The following is a 6,988-nucleotide window of genomic DNA, read 5'->3' as shown; positions in this document are numbered from 1 at the left end:
AGGCTGCTGATTGACCTTAATAATTGAGACCTCTCAGAATTCGGGAATGGCCTAGGTGCCCCGAGCTTCCCCTTTTTTATAATTAAAAATGCAATGTCTTTGTTCCGGTTTTGACACAATTAATGCTAATGGCAAACAGATAGCATTTTTCATATATTAACTAATAATGGTTACAAAACTCGGAAGTAGGTATTGCCTTCCTCATTTTACAGATGAAGTAAATGATGCAGAAGGAGGTTTAGTAACTTTCCTAGGGTTTCAGATCTTGCAAATAGTGGATTCAAACCTAGGCAGTCCAGATGTAGAGTCCATATATCTGAATAGGGAGAGGGTTAACATTAGGCAGGGAGAGATGAAGGACCTTCAGGGAGGTAGGAAGCAGCACAAGTGGGAGGCTGAAGAAGCAGCAGCAGAGAATGGTAAAAAAAAAAAAAAAAAAAAGGGGGGGGGGTAAGATGAATGTATTCAGGACCTGCCTGGGCTAAGTGCTATGCGTGGAGTCTGACAAACTTCATGATAAGGTCCCGATTAAAAAGGCAGGGGCAAAAATCTTCAGCGGCTACCCAATTGTGACCCTTCTCACCCTGGAGAGCTTTATACTTTCCCTCAGTAAACCTTATCGTTTTGCTCACTGTTGTTCTGGAGATTCATTCTTCGACTCCGTGAGACAAGGACTAGCGTCTCTCCCACCCTCCTGTAACATAATGATACTGTAATACAGACACCATTGCTAGGAAATAGGTACTCCATGTCCAACATGCTTGCAGAATTGGCTGGATTTGTAAGCAGAAAGAGTTAGGGGTCCTGGGGAAAAGAAAGACCAGATGTAGTGATGCCTACAGACTGGGCCAGAGGACCCAGAAGGACTCCTGCAGGACCGGCCATGAGAATCCTTAGCTTTGGGCAGGATGGAAATCAAACGCCCACCAGCCCAGCCGGAAGTGAGAGCAGAGTTCATTAAAGATAAAAAGCAGATACAGTCGAAGCATCTGGGAGACTTGGAAAAGAAAGTAGCGTGACTCTCATCTTTGTTCTTTTTCGGTTCCTGGGGGGTTTCATTGAGGGTGATTGTCTGCTGTACGTGTCCCCCTCAGACATCCAGGAAGCAAGAACCGGTTAGAACAAAGACCGGGGTCCAGGTGTTATTCCTTGGAGTCAAGGGGCCTTAGTATCTAGATATCTAGCGCTAGTGGTTTGGACTATGCATATAATAATTTCTTCCTTTCATTCTCACCTGGTCCTTCCTCAGATGTTACCTATTCTAGAGAAATCATTAATTTCCTGTCCCTTTAAAGGTGGACAAACATGATTTGCATTACAAGGTTTGTGCAAAGTGGGGTGAGGTTGCAAGAATAGATGCAGAAAAAGGAACAAAAGTAGATTTTTATGGAGTCTTTCAGTTTCCCTGTCTTAATAGCTTTCTTGACGTAAGAAAAGTCATTTTAGGCCCCTGTCCTTCTTTTATGTGAAAGAACGTAAAGACAAGCCACTACCAGGCCAGGAGATAACCTAATCATATCCAGGACAATAAATCACTGGTAAAACTCCCAGTGCTGATTCAAAAGTAAAGATTGCTGACATACATTCTTTTTTTTATTTTTTTAATATTTATTTATTTTTGAAGAAGAGAGAGACAGAGTGTGAGCAAGGGAGGGGCAAGGAGAGCAGGGGACACAGAATCTGAAGCAGGCTCCAGGCTCCAGGGTCCTAGCTGTCAACACAGAGCCCCATGCGGGGCTGGAACCCACTGTGAAATCATGACCTGAGCCAAAGTCGGATGCTTCACCAACTGAGCCACCCAGGCACCCCTACCTGACAAACATTCTTGACTTATCTTTAAATGATCTAAATCCTTTTTGAGCAGTCAAATACTGACCAAGAAAAGCCAGAGAATTGATGATACTGATCCTTGCTGGCCCTCATAACTTTGACCTGGACTCTGTCACCTTGACATGACTTTTGCTCCCAAATTGCTTGCTGAATTCCCCATTGCATAAGCCCTTTCATGAATATGCATGAACCCTTAGCTTAAAACTTCCCCAGTTTTGTTCTTACGGAGACACTGCTTTGGGAAATATCCCCAGTGTACTCCTTTACTTGTTGCAAGTGAAACTCTTGTTTTTCCTATTCTTTGGCTTGGTTGTGTCTTTTGGCTTTACACCCTCCAAGAGGGAAACCCAGTTTCAGGTCATAGAATGAAGTAATCTGAGTCAGAAACATAAGTTTTCCACATATGGTACTCAAGGTCGAGGTAAAATGAAGTGTCACCAGCTAGACCCCAAGACCTGACCTTTGCTGCCCACCTGCTTGTACTCACGGGCCTTTGTCCCATATGTTTCCTTAAGCTCTTCTTGCCAGCTTATCTCTTAACTCTGGCAAATGGAAAGTGAAACTGAACCTCCAGCAATAGCAACTGCCTTGACAAGACCTCCAGCTGGCCTAGACCACCCAGACAAATTTGAGCATCACCCCTCTGACTCACACCTACACAGATGGACCATGGATGACTGACAACTACCTTTACCTCATTATAGTACTAAAATCTCCATCCAAGGAGGAGCATAAGCCTCATTTACATAACATACAATGTGTGTATAGGCATGTTTCCTTAAGACACATGGGCAACCTTGTGCCCATTTCTACATATGATGACAAGGCTTCCCTATCTAAATAGTCATCCTAACCCTAAATAAATAACCCTAAATAAACTCACCCTTGCTCAGAGTCATGGCTTTGGAAGTTATTCCCCATGTTCTTCTTATTTGCTGCAAATAAAGTTTTCTCCGTGCAACAACTCAACCTGATACAGTTTCTGACTCACCAAGGAGGAACTCACATTGGTTTGGCTACAGTAGGAAATAATTTATGATGTATTGGTACTGAGATACAAATTTAAAGTCATAAAATAAACATAATATTACTTTCTTTCAATCCTATCAATGTATATTTGGGAACCTCTGTGGAATTGCTTCCAAATGAGCCTACATTTGACACCCAGTTGGAACTCCTGGCCTCTCCATGATCAGCTCTGTGTACATTTAGCAGTTACTTCATTCCCCCTGGGTTACTGTGGTAGTGGGAAGCAATTCCTTCTGGATAAGATAGAATAGTAACCAAGGGTGTCAGCAAGGAAAGCAAAACAAGCATAAAATCTGACAGCCTGAACTTAACAACACTTCCCAATTAATGAGTACTTACTGTATTCCAGTCATGTGCTAAGGACTGAACATATATGACTCATTACTCCTCACAACAGCTTCGTGAAGTAGGTACTATCATCTGTATTTTGCAGATGAGAACATTGAAATTTGTAAAGATTGTAACCAAAATAACATGAGTTCACTCCTTGATGAGTCACAGATGGAAACTACACCAGGTGAAGTTGTCACACAAAGTAAATTTTATTTGTAAATGAAGCTTCTGCTCCATCTTGGGTAGAGATTTTAGTATAATAAGGAGGTAAAGGGGACTGTCAGTCATTCCATGGTCCTTCTGAGAAGGCATGAGTTGGGGGTTAAGATTGAAATGGTCTGGGTGATAGGGGCTTGCCAGAACTCATTGTCCAAGCAGTAGCTATTGCTTGAAGGGTAGTTTTGGTTTTCATCACAGGATGCTATGCCCGTTGGGTCTTTTGCCTGAGTTATGAGATAAGCTAGAAAGAAGAGCTTAAGGAAAAGTGTAAGGCAAAGTTCAGTGGGTACAAGCAGGTAAACGGTAAAGGTCAGGTCTCCGGGTCTAGCCAGTGACAAGATCAGGAGGCTTTATCCACTATATATCTGAAGCACCATCAGAGATGCAAAGATTCTAAGGTGGAAAGGAGTCTGAGAAAACACAAAAAGTCCAATGTTTCTGGAAAAAAAGATCTAAAATTATACTGACTAGGCAAGTAAGCAGGGACCAGATCCTTTGGGTCTTATAACCATGATAAACATGCAATTTTCATCCTAAGAGTAATGAGAATCCATTTGTCAAAGTCACTGTTGCTTACCCAGCAGCCATTCCATAGCTACCATCTTCCTTGCTAATAGAAACCTAATTTGATTATTGGGCTCAAGACAAATACTCAAGGAAGGTAGGTTTATCTCACAGCCTCTGGGGATAAATCTAAGCGTGGTAATCCCATTCCCCTTTATCATGAACTGGTCTGGGAATGGGCACTTATTGAATTTAGGCAAATGATATCTAAGAAGTCAACTGACACTTTCTGGGAAGGGCTTTGCTTTCTGATGAAAGAGAGAGCACCTAGAGAAGCAAACCTTTTTTTCCCCCCTACTCCCAAATTCTTGCTTGGGATGCTGTCCTATGAGAACATTATGTTTGCAATTCATGGTGGTTTTAAAATATGTCCACAAATTATTTGATACTTTTCTTTTAAAAAGGCAGAGCCTGATTCCCTATCCCTGAATGTGGGCTATACTTACTGACTCACTTCTGATGAACATGAAAGAAGACTTCAAGTACCTTCATTTTGACCTCAGTGTGCTTTATAATTGATTAAGTTCTTCCTTCCAGTTTATCTCTTAATTTAGGCAAAAGATCCTGTGGGCAAAGCATCCCCTGATGATAACTGAAAATACCCCCTCAAGCAATAAAGACTGCCCTGAGTCAGCAAGACCCCATGTAATTGACCCAAAGGCAATGATTGACCTGACCTTTACTGCCCACTAGCATGTACCCACTGACCTTTGTCCCTCATTTCCTTGTATAAACCAAGGAGTATTTTCATTACTTTAGAGACAGTCTTTGAGACATTAGTCCACTGTCTTCCCAGTGTTGGTTTCACTGAAGTAAATCCCTTTCTTGTTTCACCACTACTCATCTCTCTACCTTTGGATTTTGTCAGCGGTGAGTGGCTGAACCTCATATATTTAGGACCCTCAGATCCAGGTGCTCTTGTACTCCTGCACCCTGGTTATAAACAAAATGTGATAGAAATGACTGTGTGACTTCCAAGACTAGGTCTTAAAAGACATTGTGGATTTATTCTTACTCTCTCCTAGATCATTCACTCTGGGGAAACCAGCTGCCATGTCACGGGGACATTCAAACAGCCTGATGGAGAGGCCCACATGGTTATGAACTGATGCCTCTTCTCAATAACCAACAAAGAACTAAGGCTTCCTTCCAGTAGCAATGTGAATAAGCCATCTTGGAAATGAATCTTGCAGGCCCACTCAAGCCTTCAGATGCCTGCAGCTCTGGCCAACATCCTTACTGCAGTCTCATGAAAGACCTTGAACCAGGACCACCCAGCTTAGCTGTTTCCAATTTCATGACACACCAAAATTGTAAAATAATGTTTGTTGTGTTGAGGTACTAAATTTTGAGGTATTTTATTACTCAGACTGAGTCCTTGATGACATCCATGACCTACTGAATTAACCAACCATGGCACTGCCCTAATGAGACAGGGAAACGGAAGGGACCCCATAAAAAAATCTATTTTTTCTTTGCTATTTTTTTCTTCTTTTATTATTTTTAATTTTTTTATTGTTTAGAGAGAGAGAGAACATGCAAACAGGGGAGAGGGTCAGAAGGAGAAAAAGAGAGAATCCCAAGCAGGCTCCAGGCTCAACACAGAACCTGATGTGGGCCTCGATCCCAAAACCCTGGGATCAGGGCCCAAACCAAAATCAAGAGTTGGACACAACTGACTGAGCCACTCAGGCACCCCTCCTGCTTTTAGTCTTGCTAGAACCTACACCCCTGCCTCATGCATGCCTTGATGTATGTCCTCCTTGTAAAGATCAAGGAGTTAATGATTTCTTTGGAGTCTTTCAGCACAATGGATAACATCTAAGGAGTGACCAGATGAGGTCTTCATGAACATTATCCAAGACCAGTGACTCCAAACACCTTGACACCAAGACTCCAGGGTATAAGTGACTTGTGGAGGACACCTGAGCACTTATCCTTGTTCGACCAGTTCCTGGATACCTGGGAGGACACTTACACCAGACCATCATCCCCACTAAAAACCCCAGACCACAAACAAAGATGAGACTCATGCTCCATTACTTTCCAAGTCTCCCAGATGCGTTGTCTGTATCTGCTCTATCTTAAATGAACTCTGCTCTCACTTCCTGCTGGCTTACTTTTGATTTCTATCCTGAGCAAAGCCAAGGACCCTCTTGGCTGGTCCTGTGGGACCTCTTTGGGTCTGAGGACCCAGCCTGCCTGCATCACTATTACAATTTCTTATTGTTGAAATTAACGAACCCTAAATTTTAAGCCCCATTTCATCGAGTATGCTGTTGCTTGCAGCTGAAAATACCTTTCTACACTATTGAAGGGATTCAAGCAAGAGTGATATGATCAAGTTTACATTTCTATTTTACTTTTTAAATTTATTTTAAGAGAGAGAGCACTTGTGCAAGCAAGAAGGGGAGGGCAGAGAGAGAGAGAGAGAGACAGAGCATCCCAAGCAGATTCACACTGACAGTGCAGAGCTTGATGCAGGGCCTGAACTAGCAAACTGTGAGATCATGACCTGAGCTAAAACCAAAAGCCAGACACTTAACCAACTGAGCCACCTAGATGCCCCCAAATTTAAATATTTAAAAGTTCATCCTTGGGAGACTTTCACCTATGCTACTGGGGTAATCTTGGACGAGCTCATTGGAACTAATCTTCCCATTGAGAAATAGTAGAAAAGCTGGAAATTTTTCAAAAGCATCTATTGAAAGTATTAGAGAACTACCAAGGTCATTGAAGCTTAGGGAAGAATTTTGAAGCCAGGATTTAAGAGGAAAATGAAACCCAGAGAAGTTAAGTCCATATTGGGGGATACTTTTCCCCATAAGGACATCTACCAATTCCAGAAGAGGCAGAGGAAAGATCTAGCATAATTTTGGTTAGATTCAGGGGGCTAAAGAGGAAAAATTAGACTTCCAGGACTACCAAGGAAAGGAGGCTTTGATAAAACCCACAGACTTTGGGTTGCAAACTTGAAGGACAACCCCTTAGGAATAAAGATGAATAAGAAATA

The sequence above is a fragment of the Panthera uncia genome, chromosome X (genome assembly GCF_023721935.1).
Source record: "Panthera uncia isolate 11264 chromosome X, Puncia_PCG_1.0, whole genome shotgun sequence".
In the NCBI taxonomy this organism is placed as follows: Eukaryota; Metazoa; Chordata; class Mammalia; order Carnivora; family Felidae; genus Panthera; species Panthera uncia.
This window is presented reverse-complemented; position numbering follows the sequence as displayed.